The sequence below is a fragment of the Trichosurus vulpecula genome, chromosome 2 (genome assembly GCF_011100635.1).
Source record: "Trichosurus vulpecula isolate mTriVul1 chromosome 2, mTriVul1.pri, whole genome shotgun sequence".
In the NCBI taxonomy this organism is placed as follows: Eukaryota; Metazoa; Chordata; class Mammalia; order Diprotodontia; family Phalangeridae; genus Trichosurus; species Trichosurus vulpecula.
In genome coordinates, this window is record NC_050574.1 from 430,230,248 (window position 1) to 430,243,010 (window position 12,763).

At 35.8% G+C, this 12,763-nt stretch overlaps 1 protein-coding gene across 1 annotated transcript in view; it reads right to left on the bottom strand.

The window, feature by feature from the left end:
- CFAP47 (cilia and flagella associated protein 47) overlaps positions 1–12,763 on the bottom strand; it is a 965,255-nt gene that overhangs the window by 194,420 nt on the left and 758,072 nt on the right. The window lies entirely within an intron of this gene.

Consider the following 12,763-nt stretch of genomic DNA (forward strand, 5'->3'; position numbering starts at 1 on the left):
CATCTGTATAATATGTGTATATTGTGTTACATATGTGTATGTGTGTATACATACACATACATACATAAAGTTTAAGACATCCTTCAACGAGATATGCAGCACACCCTAAATAACGTTCCTACTCTAGTGGGTCATCAGAGTAGGGAAATAATTTTAAAATCTGAAAAAGCTATATTGGCCCCTACCAAAGTGATAAAAAGCTTTGAGTATGTAAGTCTATCCTCTAAAGACCAGCCTAAAAGGTAAAAAGGTAGTGCTCACTAAGTGATGAATTGGATAAAGAAAGTGCTAAGGACCTTATGAAGGTCATCTAGCAAGACACAGAGGAGATGGACTGGACGTTGTGGAAAGAGTATCCAGGTGCAGGAAATCACAACTCCTTGAAGAATATTCATGTTTAGTTGATATTCTGGTGGAATTCAGAATGGAAGGATTCAGTTCTAAGTTAGGTTATCTAATTTTTCTCTCCCAATTTTTTAAGTAAAAGAATAAGGACAAAGGAAAAGGTATAACACTTCTCCAATGAAATGCCAACCTACATGTAGAGAAGATGGAACGACAGCAGTTTTTATTAAATCCAGATACTGCAATCAAATGAATTAACTATTTCATAAAATTTTGTGATATTGCTTAGCCTGCAGGAAGCTTCTGACTGCTTCTGTAATTTTATAATGGGCTTGATTGATTAACGTGAGTTTCTTTTTTGAAATATCCTCACTCTGATTGGCAGTTTGAAAGATCACAATATGCTTTACATAAATATTTATTCAGCACTGAAGACATTCTACAAAACTTTCAGAAGGCTTGTAGAGATGAGGTTATTACAAGCTAATTCCAATATAGGAAATTAAAAGTACTGGGCTTGATTTCAGGATCACAGAAGTGATCTTGATTATGTTACCCAAATTGTTTGGGGGTTTTAAATTTTATTTTTCCTTAATAATCAGTGATCCATATTGCCACCATGCATATCTAAAAATGTTTACCAACCAATACAATTTAGTTTATTTTACATTAAGTAATCCCTCCAGACTCAGAGAGATGATTTATAAAATCCAGACTGCTGATTTATATGAATATTATATTAAATCCCTGAGGTTATAATTTTTCTTGAAAAAAAAGCTGCTAATATCTACATCAGTGTATGGTGGTTTGTTTGGACATAAGTAAGATAATTGATATGTATGGTGAATTTAGAGAGTGAAATAACAGAAAAGAGAATAATCCCAGGCTATGTCAATCTTGAAGAATAAAGACAATTCAGAGAAATTTAAAAGAATTCCTTTGTAACAGTCATAAACAGCATCCTGAGTTAAACAGAAAGAACTACATCGGTACCCACAAGATCTTAAAATAGCTACAAGAAGCCACTACTCCCATCCACTGTGGATGATTTACAGGAGGATGTGCCCAAGAACTACACAGAGGTTTTGACCCATCTCCTTGGGGCAATTGTCACATCCATGACAAAAAGAAATTTGTTGAAATATCATACTAAGCTAACTAAAATATTCAGAAATCTTGAGTTAGCTCTGATTTTTCCAATCTTGTAAACAATTCCCTCAAAGTTATTCTAGAGTTAACTTCTCACTCTCACCTCAAATCAATTCAATACAACAACAGACAGAAGTACCCTAGGGTAGCATAACAGAGAGACTGCCTTAAAGTTACTAGTTCTAATCCCACATCAGAGGTATGTTGGCTATGTGGCCTTAAACAAATTACTTAATCTTTTAGGTACCGTGCATTGTCTAAGACTATGGAGTGCAAAGCAGATGGCCATCTCTATTACTAGCCAGTGAGATAACAGGCCTAGTTAAAAGAAAATAATGTGCAAAGTACTGTCCTAGGCCTAGGGACACAGAGAGAAAGTGTGAGATGGGGAGGGAGTTCTTGTCTTCAAAGTACTTGTAGTCTGCTTACATTCTTATATTATTTGAGATAAAAACAGCTGAGATAGTGACCAAATTCAAATGAATTACACACATGGATATACTTACATATCCCAAATATGTGTCAATCTGGAAATATTTACTGCTTACCTAAGCCTCTATATTTCTGACAAATAAACAGACTCATCATCACAGTCACTTATAGGGAGCTTTAGCAGTTTGTTAAAACCCACATGCATGGGCACACACACACACACACACACACACATGCACACAGATGTTCATATACATTATCTTGTTTGAGCCTCAAAAAAGATTTTTTTAAAGTGCCTAGATTTAACCTCAATAGAGATGAAAACTAGTTGGAAGGACTCCAAGTTTTTAATCTTCATTTTACAGGTAACAAAAAAGGCTCAAGGAGGTCACAAAGCAAACCACCCTAAGAGGTCCATCATGATATCTATTACAGCAAGTTATCTCATCTAAGCTTTTCATGGGATTTTCTCTATATTAGCACTCACAATTTGGTGCATTTAGTATATATTAAAGTATATATTTAGTATATATTAAAATAGTGATTCTTTGGTTGCCTGTTAGAAATTGTGAATATAGCTGTACCCACAATGATTTTAATCTTTTACATCATTTTTTTCATCAATTAATCAATTTCTTGTCAGTTTTCAACATTTACTTCTACAAGATTTTGAGTTGCAAATTTTCTCCCCATCTCACCCCTCCCCCAACCCCAGGAAAGCATAAATTCTGATTACCCTTTCTCCCAATCTGCCCTCCCTTCTATCACTTGCCCTCCCTTCTCTTATCCCCTTCCCTTCTATTTTTCTGTAGGGCAAGATAGATTTCTATACCCTGTTGCCTTTATATATTATTTCCTAGCTGCACGTAAAAACAATTTTTAACATTCATTTTTAAAACTTTGAGTCTCCCATTCTCTCCCTGCCTCCCTCCCCATCCACCCCCATTGAGAAGGCAAGCAATTCAATATAGAGTATACATGTATAGTCGTTCACAACACTTCCATAACAGTTATTCTGTGAAAGTCTAACTGTATTTCCCTCCATCCTATTCAATCCATTTATTCTAATTTATTCTAATCTCTCCTTTAACCCTGTTAGCTTCTGATTACCCCCTCCACCCATTTTCCCTCCCTTCTATCATGCCACCTTTATCCCCTTCCCTCTTACTTTCCTGTAGGGTAAGATAGATTTCCATACTCAATTGTACATCATTCCCTCCTTAAGCCAAATCGAATGAGAGTAAGGTTCAGTCATTCCCTTTCACCTCCCCTCTCTTCCCCTTCATTGTAAAGGCTTTATCTTGCCTCTTTTATGTGAGATAATTTACCCCATTCTAACCTTCCCTTTCTCCTTCTCCTAGTACATTCCTCTCTCACCCCTTAATTTTATTTTTTAGATATTATCTTCTCATATTCAACTTAGCCTGGGGCCTCTGCATGTATGTATGTATACACATATATATGTATGTATGTATGTATGTATATATGTGTATATATACACACACATACACACACACATACCACACACACACACATATAGATACATAGATATAATTTCCTCCAACTACCCTAATACTGAAAAAGGTATCAAATATCATCTTTCCTTGTAGGAATGTTAACAGTTCAACTTTAATAAGTCCCTCATGGTTTCTCTTTTCTGTTTACCTTTTCATACTTCTCTTGATTCTTGTATTTGAAATTCAAATTTTCTATTCAGCTCTGATCTTTTCATCAAGAATGCTTGAAAGTCCTATGTTTCATTGAATATCCATTTTCCCCCCAAAGTATCATAGTAATTTTTCTGGGTAGGCGATTCTTGGTTTTAATCCTAGCTTCTTTGACCTCCAGAATATCATATTTTAAGCCTTTTGATCCCTTAATGTAGAAGATGCTAGATCTTGTATTATCTTGATTGTGTTTCCACAATACTCAAATTGTTTCTTTCTGGCTGCTTGTGATCTTTTTTCCTTGACCTGGGAACTCTGGAATTTGGCTAAAATATTCCTAGGAGCTTTACTTTTGGGTTTTCTTTCAGGAGGTGATTGATATATTCTTTCAATATCTATTTTACTCTCTGGTTCTAAAATATCAAGGCAGTTTTCCTTGATAATTTCTTAAAAAATGATGTCTAGGCTCTTCTTTTGATCATGGCTTTCAGGTAATCCAATAATTTTTAAATTATCTCTCCTGGATCTGGATTTCCAGGTCAGTTGTTTTTTCCAGTGAGATATGTCACATTGTGTTCTATTTTTTATTCTTTTGGTTTTGTTTCATAATTCCTTGATTTCTCATAAAGCCATTAGTTTCCATTTGATCCATTCTAATTTTAAAGGAATTATTTTCTTCAGTCATCTTTTTGGACTGCCTTTTCCATTTGGCTAATTCTTCTTTTTAAGGCAGTCTTTTCCTCATTGACTTTTTGGATATCTTTTGCCATTTATGTTAGTCTATTTTTAAGGTGTTATTTTCTTCAGCATTTGGGGGAGTCTTCTTTAGCAAGTTGTTGACTTGTTTTTCATGATTTTCTTGCATCACTCTCATTTTTCTTCCCAATTTTTCCTCTACTTATCTTAGTTGATTTTCAAAATCCTTTTTGAGCTCTTCCATGGCCTGTGACCAATTCACATTTTTCTTGGAGGCTTTGGATGTAGGATCTTTGACTTTGTTGTCTTTTGGTTGTATGTTTTGATCTTCCTTGTGGCCAAAGTAAGATTTTATAGTCTGGTATTTTTTCCACTGTTTGTTCATTTTCCCAACCATTATTTGACTTTTTAGCTCTTTGTTAAGGTAGGTCTCTCCTTTCAGTGTAGAGGGTATACTGTCCCAAGTTTCAGGGGTTTGTGTAGTTGTTTCCAGAGATGTTTCCAGAGATATTTCCAGGGAGGTGTAAATTTTCAGTTTTTCCAAGGTTGTACAATGAAAGGAGAGGTGTTTACTCCTCTCCTGGTATATGCTCTGATCTGTATGTGACCAAAAGCACTCTTTTCTGCCTTGGAACTGTGAGGAGCACTCTCTCTCTCCACTGTCACCTCAAGCTCCACCATGCCAGCACTCCTCCTCACCCCATTACTGCCACCCAGGACTGTGACCTAGATCCAAGCACAGGCAATGCAAGAGTATCCTGCCTCAGTGCCACCAAAGTGACCCCTGAAATCTACCTCTGATCAGCCATGGATCCCTGCACTGTCTGTGGGCTGAGAGCTCCAGAAGCAGCCACCCCTATCACCACCACCATGGCCTCCCTGGGGATTGGACAGCGCCAGACCTGGCTCCTCTCTCACCCAGAGCTGACAGACCTTTCTTACTGACCTTCTAAGTTGTCTTTGGCTTTTGTGGGTTGAGAAGTCTGGAGACCACCATAGCTGCCAGTGATTCAGTCCCCTGAGGCCTGCTCTGGCTCATCTGTGCCAGTGTAGCCCACGCTGGACTGAGATATTCTCTCAGACTGGTACAACAGACCTTTCCTGTCAACCTTCCAGGTTGTCTTGGCCTGGAAATTTGTTTCATTATGTCATTTTGTGGGTTCTGCTGCTCTAGAACTTTAGTCATTTTTTACAGGTATTTCAAATGGTTTCAGGGAGAGCTGAAGACGTCCCTGCTTTTTCTCTGCCATCTTGGCTCTGCCTCCCCTAATCTTTTACTTTAAACTAATAATTAAGCCATTTGGAAGGGTTTCCTAATAAAGTACTAACATTTTTTTAAATTATTTTGTTCCATCAAGTGAGATACTTTAAAGGAATTGAGGTGTAGAAAAAGAGTTCTTCAAATAGCAATTTAATTAGTCCTAGCTTATTTGACAAATTCACATTCCTCTTCCTTTGGGGACAGAGGAGAAATACAACTGGTATAAGGATTTCCAAGGCTATCTCAAACATGAGGGAGAAAAAATAAGAGATGTGAAATGCTCTGAAAAGTAAAGTCAAAGAGTATCGTGGATTCAGAACTGGAAAGAGCTTCAGAAATAATTGAGTACAGTTGGTTTTTTGTTTGTTCGTTTTGTTTCTAATAGATGAAGAAACTAAGGTCTAGGAAGGCTGATTTGCCCTAGGTCTCACAAACAGTAAGAAGGGGATCGAACTCTGGTCCTCTGACTTAACATTTACATACACTACAACATTGAATCTCAAGTTTGATTTTTTCCATTGCACTGGGAAATGCATGTTCCCTAGGCATAAAGCAGACACAGGTCTACAAAGCATTCTGTCTGTGAAGCAAATTACTAACCATAAGCTAGTGCCTTATAGCAACCAGTTCTTGGACTATGTCCCATATACTATTTAGAATTCCACATAGAAGTGTAGTACAAAATTAGTGAAGCACAGTAAATTAAGCTTATCATCGAAATGAGGAATCCTGGAGTCCTCTGGAAAGGACCGTGTATTTTATTCCTACCCTAATCCCCCAACCCACCCCTGGGCTGATCTGATTCACAGACAAGAAATTCAAGCTGATAATTAGGATGCTGACCAACTGTCCTCCATTTCCATAGAGGCAGAGAAACAGAATCTCAATAAAAATAAACTTTCCAAAACTATTGATGGTTAAAAACTGGGGAAAAAACACCTTACTGAATGATAACTTAAAAAATTTAAGGACAAGTAAAAAATCATCTACATTAAACAATTTGAAAGAAATTTTTTAAGGTATCAAATGGATTCAATGATAAAATAAATAAAATTGTGCCAGTATTACTTAAAAATCCTTTATTACTGAACTGTCTTTGGTGTAAGATAAGGATGCAGGGAATACTCATGAATATATGTTAAAATTGAATACTGACTGTGCGCCTGTGCTGAGAATTCTAGGCTTACTGATCAAAATGTGAAAGAGATAAATGCTTCACATAATGGTTGCACCCCACTTTTTTTTCCAAAAGAAAAAAATGGCATAAAATCTACAATTATGTGGTGAAATATGGTACTATTGACTAGAGAAATAAAAATTAAAACAACTCTTGAGGTAGCACCTCATACCTGTCAGATTGACTAATATGAGTAAAAGAAGAATGATAAATGTCAGAGAAGATGTGAGAAAATTGCAACACTAATGCAGAAAAACCCGACTATATTGCCAATGTGATACCCACAGTGAATGCTATGAATATGCAGGTGAATTCCCGGATTTGAATTGCAAGATATAACAGACTCTCTCCATGAAAGTCAGAACCAAGACATTTATTCCAACACCAGAAAGCCAAATCCATCACAGCAACAAAGAAATCTATACACATTAGCAATGTAGGGGGCACCGCCATCCCCAAGCCTTCCCTCCGTCAGCCTTCCCACAAGCAGTCTCTTAAGCAAAATCACTCCCTCTCTCAATCATGCTGCTGCTGCTGCCTGCTCTCTCTCTCCCCAAGCTGCAGCTCCCACCGTCTCTCTCCAACTTCCTGTTTTACCCATTCAGCAAGCTCCTCCTACCACAGGCTCTATGACTCAGAGTCATGTGACTCAGGCAGGTCACATGGGCCTATTAATGGATGGGAAAGATCTTCCCATTTTCATTAACATAACACTGACATGAACTGATGCTGAGTGAAGTGAGCAGAATCATAAGAACATTGCAACACTGTACAATGATCAACTCTGACAGACATAGCTCTTCTCAGCAATGCAATGATCTAAGACAATTCCAAAAGACTCCTGATGGTAGATGCTATCCACACCCAGAGAAAGAACTCTGGAGCCTAAATGGATATTCACATGTACTATTTTATTTTTTTGCCTTTCTCATGGTTTCCTTTTCTTATGGATCTTCTTTCACAAAATGACTAATGTGGAAATATATTTAATATGATGATACAAGTATACCCTTTATCAGATTCTTGCCATCTTGGGGATGGGAAGGAGGGTAAAAAAATTTGGAATCCAAAATCTTATAAAAGAGAATGTTGAAAAGTACTATCTTTACATGTTATTACAAAATACTATTAAGTGGGAAAAAATAAAATAAAATGTCCCTTTCATACCTCCCTCAAAATCAAATCCTCCCTCATAAAAGAGGCAGTTAAGAGGAAAAAAAATGATCATACAGTCACTCCATCTATATATGTAACATTCACCTCTCTATCATAGGGAAAATCTTTCTTTCCTCTTCTTCAGAATCACTACAGTGATTACTTTTGTATCCTTTGCTTCTGATCTACTTATTGTACTCTATATCTATTCCTATATCTATTCATGCAAATATTTCAGTGTTTCTCTGAATTTCTCACATTTTACATAGTACATATACATGGTTATATATACATAGCTATGTATGCATATAGTTATTTGCATGGTGGCTCTCCCATTAAAATGTGAGTTCCTTAAAGGGCATGAATCCTGCTTTTAAAAATAAAAATAAGACATTTCTTTGTATCCCTATTATTTAACACTGTGACTGGCACATAATAAGTAATTAATGCTAGTTGATTGATATTCATAATTTCTTACTGTATAATAAAACTTAATTACATTCACAGAGTACAGTAGATTCAGCCATTTTCAAAGGTATGGACAACTTTGTATCTAGGTCTTTGCTACCCCAAATGCTGCTGTAAATATTTTGATATAGTCTGGATTTTTATGGAATTTTAGGGAATGAGCAGCTTAGTTATTTTCTTGAATTATTCCACATTAGTAGCCAAAATGGATGGATCAACACAAAGTTCCAACCAAAAATATATTTGATATATCCCTCTCTCAAAAGCATCTTCAGCCTGAACTGTTACAGTTTTTTTTTCAGCTTTGCCAACTTGTAGGGTGGAAGTAAAACCTCAGTGTTATTTCAATTTATATTTTTACAATTTTATTTTGGAACATGGCTTCAAATGGAAATATAATGACACATTAATGTATTCCTCTAGTTTAATTTTAATGACAATTCTTAAAAATCTTGTTTATTTTTATAAAGTGCTAAAAGTTTAATAACCATAATGTTTTAGTTTAGTTTTGTTTTGTTTTATTGTGAATTGGATCCAAACCATACTTTCTTTCCTCTTTATTCGATTTAAATGGTACCCTAACATTAGTTTAAACAGGGCAAACGTAATATATCTACCACCATAGTGGTCAATTAAGCCACGTAATAATTAATCTATAATAACATTATAATTGCTATTCAGAATTACTCTTCATAAAGCTCACATCCTTTATATGTTTATAATATACTCTAAATGCATAAAACCCTATTTTTGAGCATAATAAAATCTTACTTAAAATAATACCAATCCCTTTTTATTTATCATTGTTGGTCTATATCCATAGAAGGCATATCCAAACTGGGAGTTTTCTACATGAATAAAAGCAAAGCACCTATGCAAAGAAAATTAAATTGGACAGAAGAGAATAAATTCATTATACTATTTTCTATATTCAGGTTCTTTTTTGCTAGTGTTTCATACTCTTCCTATCACTAAGAGAGGGGATTGGCTCAAGCTCCACTTAGGATTGTAAATATTTAATATGTGTTTCAACACCAGGGATATATGAGAACAATAATTTTCAGCCCCATTAAAGGGTTATAGTGTTTAAAAAAATTCTATGGCTGTATATCACTAAAATGACTACTCTAAGCCTGGTATTATTCCTGCTCATTGAAATAGATTTATTAGAAGACCTGTGTAGATCTATTTGTTTTCTACTGTCAAACACCATCATCATTTTTGCCCCTGGAATTAATATATTTCAAGAAAATAAAAGACTTCAGGAACTACTGGAATTGGTGGTGATATCTCTTCTCCAAAGGCTAATAATAAGGAGATCTTACATTTCATTCATCACTCATGTGATTTTATGACTTGTTATAATTCAGAAACTAAGTAAATGACTTAATTCTGATTCATAGATTTGGATAGGCAAAAATTGCATTCTAGACTATATCCTAGATCTGCTTCTCCCCTGTCCTTTAACCCCACCCCTAAAGTAGTGAAATTTAGATATATTTGCTTTTGAGAACAGTTGATTTTATTTTCCCTTTTTAAGATTATATGAGGAAGTTATTTCTGAATCCAGTTTCCCTTCTCCTTTGTCAAAATTACATTCTTTCATAGTTTGATCGGTCCATACTCCCTGTACTTTCCCCTTCCATTTTTTTTGGAGGGAGGAAGGCAGGGCAATTGCAGTTAAGTGACTTGCCCAAGGTCACACAGCTAGTGAGTGTGTCAAGTATCTGAGGTCAGATTTGAACTCAGGTCCTCCTGACTCCAGGGCCAGTGCTCTATTCACTGCACTACCTAACTGTGCCTACTCTCCCCTTATTTCAAGGGTCATAAAGGACAACTGCCAGGACACATGTCAGAATGAGAAAGAAACAAAGAAGGAAGGAAGGAAGGAAGAAAGGAAGGAAGGAAGGAAGGAAGGAAAGAAATAAAATATAAAATAATCTGTTAGCTTTGTTTTTACTGTAAAACAGAAGAAATGACATAAAAAGTATATAAGAAATTGCACCACAATCATATAATTTCCATCTTCAAAACATTAAACACAATGTTATGGTATCATTATTGTTCTAATTCTTCTCATATTAAGTAGAGTTCATTTAGAAATGATTGGTCTTGCTCCTCCTTCTCCATCTCTGTAACTGGACAGAGAACTAACTAACTCCAGTCAGCAGGTCCTATTCACATCCCACCTTTCATACTTGATATATGTAAAGACTTTGGTCATTCCCTTAACTTTCCTGGGCCTTATTTCCTTCATCTGTAAAAAAAAAAGGATTGGATTATATGTTCTTTGTGGTACTTTCCAAATCTATTATCTTAAGTTTGGCCATGAGATAGTGACTTTTTTTCTGACATAAATTAATAAAGACTGGTTATTAATGTATATATTTATGTTGACAGAGAGAATATGCACACTAATGAAATTATAGATCCTTCATACACTCTTCATATTATGAGGTTGTTTCAGATCTCACCTCCACATCACAAAGATGTACCCTTAACAGAGAACATTGTCTACAAATTAATTTAGATATCGCTTTATGAGCACTGATCTTACATATGTTATTAAAATTTACCATTTGGGTCAAAGTATATGAACAAGCAATTTTCAGATAAAGAAATTAAAGCTATCAAGGCATATGAAAAAATGTTCTAAAATGCTATTGATTAGAGAAATGCAAATCAAAATAACTCTCAGGTACCACCTCATACCTATCAGATCAACTAATATGATTAAAAAGAAAAATGATAAATGTTGGAGAAAATGTAGGAAAATTGGAACACTAATGCATTGGTGGTGAAGTTGTGAACTGATCCAACCATTCTGGAGAGCAATTTGGAACTATGCCCAAAGGGCTATAAAACTATGCATATATCCAGCAATGACCCAGCAATATCACTACTAGGTCTATATCCCAAAGAGATCATAAAAAAGGCAAAAAGACCCACATGTAAAAAATATTTATATCAGCTCCTTTTGTTGTGGCAAAGAATTGAGGGGGTGCCCGTCAATTGGGGAATACCTGAACAAGTTGTGGTATACGAACATGTAAGGGCAAACAAAGTGGGACTTTTTGTTTTCTTTTGTTTTGGAGTGCTTCTCAGCACTAAGGCAATCCAATACCTTTGATTGAGTCTTGCCTTTGCAGAAAGGTCCACACTCATTTGTTAATTAGGTCAAGAGAGGTGTGAAACCCTGGAAAGGTGTGAAGCCCTCAAGCGGTGTGAAGCGCTCTGACCCTGAAGAAGTGTATATATAGTCTGAGGGTAACATTTTGTTTGGGGCTCACTCATTGGAAGAGTGTTGGTGTGGAGACTCTGGGTTAAGGAACCCCCCAGCTTTGAAAAAATTTGAAAATTTGGTGCTTCTCTCTCTGGTAATTGTGTATGTATAGCTTTGGTCAGACAACTAGAAGCCTGTCTGTTGATTTATGTTATTTGCTGTGTTTATATTTTCTCTGTTTGAAATTTCTGTTTGTATTTGCTCTGAAGTTCAGGGTGCTGACTTTTTGTTTAATTAAAGTGAGACTGTAAACCCCTTCAAGTTGCTTTCCTTAGAAAAGCAGATCAAAGAACCTGTGCTAGCAGCCCTCCTGTGTGCTGGTGTTATTGGCCTTACACAGCCACAGTAATGGCAAGCAGCATGGTTGTTACAGAATGTAATGGAATACAATTATGCTATAACAAATGATGAGCAGGCAGACTTCAGGAAGAAAAACTGTTAAGACTTACAGGAACCGATGCAAAGTGAAGAGCGTAAAACCATGGTAACATTGTATATGGTAACAGCAGCATTGTACAATGACCAACTTTGTTAGACTTGGCTCTTCTCAGCAGTACAATTATCTAAGGCAGTTTCAAATGACTCATGATGGAAAATGCTATCCACATCCAGAGAAAGAAATATGGAGTCTGAATGCAGAGCGAAGCATATTATTTTCTCTTTTTTTTCTTTCTCATGGTTTTTCCCTTTTGTTCTGATTTTTCTTTTACAACATGAATAACGTAGAAATGTGTTTAATATGATTGTACATGTACAGCCTATATCAAATGACTTGCTGTCTTGGGTAGGGGGAAGGGAGGGAAGGAGAAAATTTGGAACCCAAAATCTTATAAAAGTAAATGATGAAAACTAAAAATTAATTAATTAATATATTTTTAAATTTTACTATTTGCTTAAGGTTATGTGAATTGTGGTGTGTGTGCATATGTGTGTGAGTTTAACATAAAGATTCTACCACTTCTAAAATCCTCAGAAGCCCCGCTTTAGAACAAAGTTCTTTTGATATCAACCTATTTCCCTCAGAAGTCAAGTACTCCTGGGAGCTCAATGCAAAAATCAAAGCTTGACCAGAAGTCAGAAGAATCAAATGGGGACAATACCCAGGATTGAAAGACTGAATGCAGTGTGCA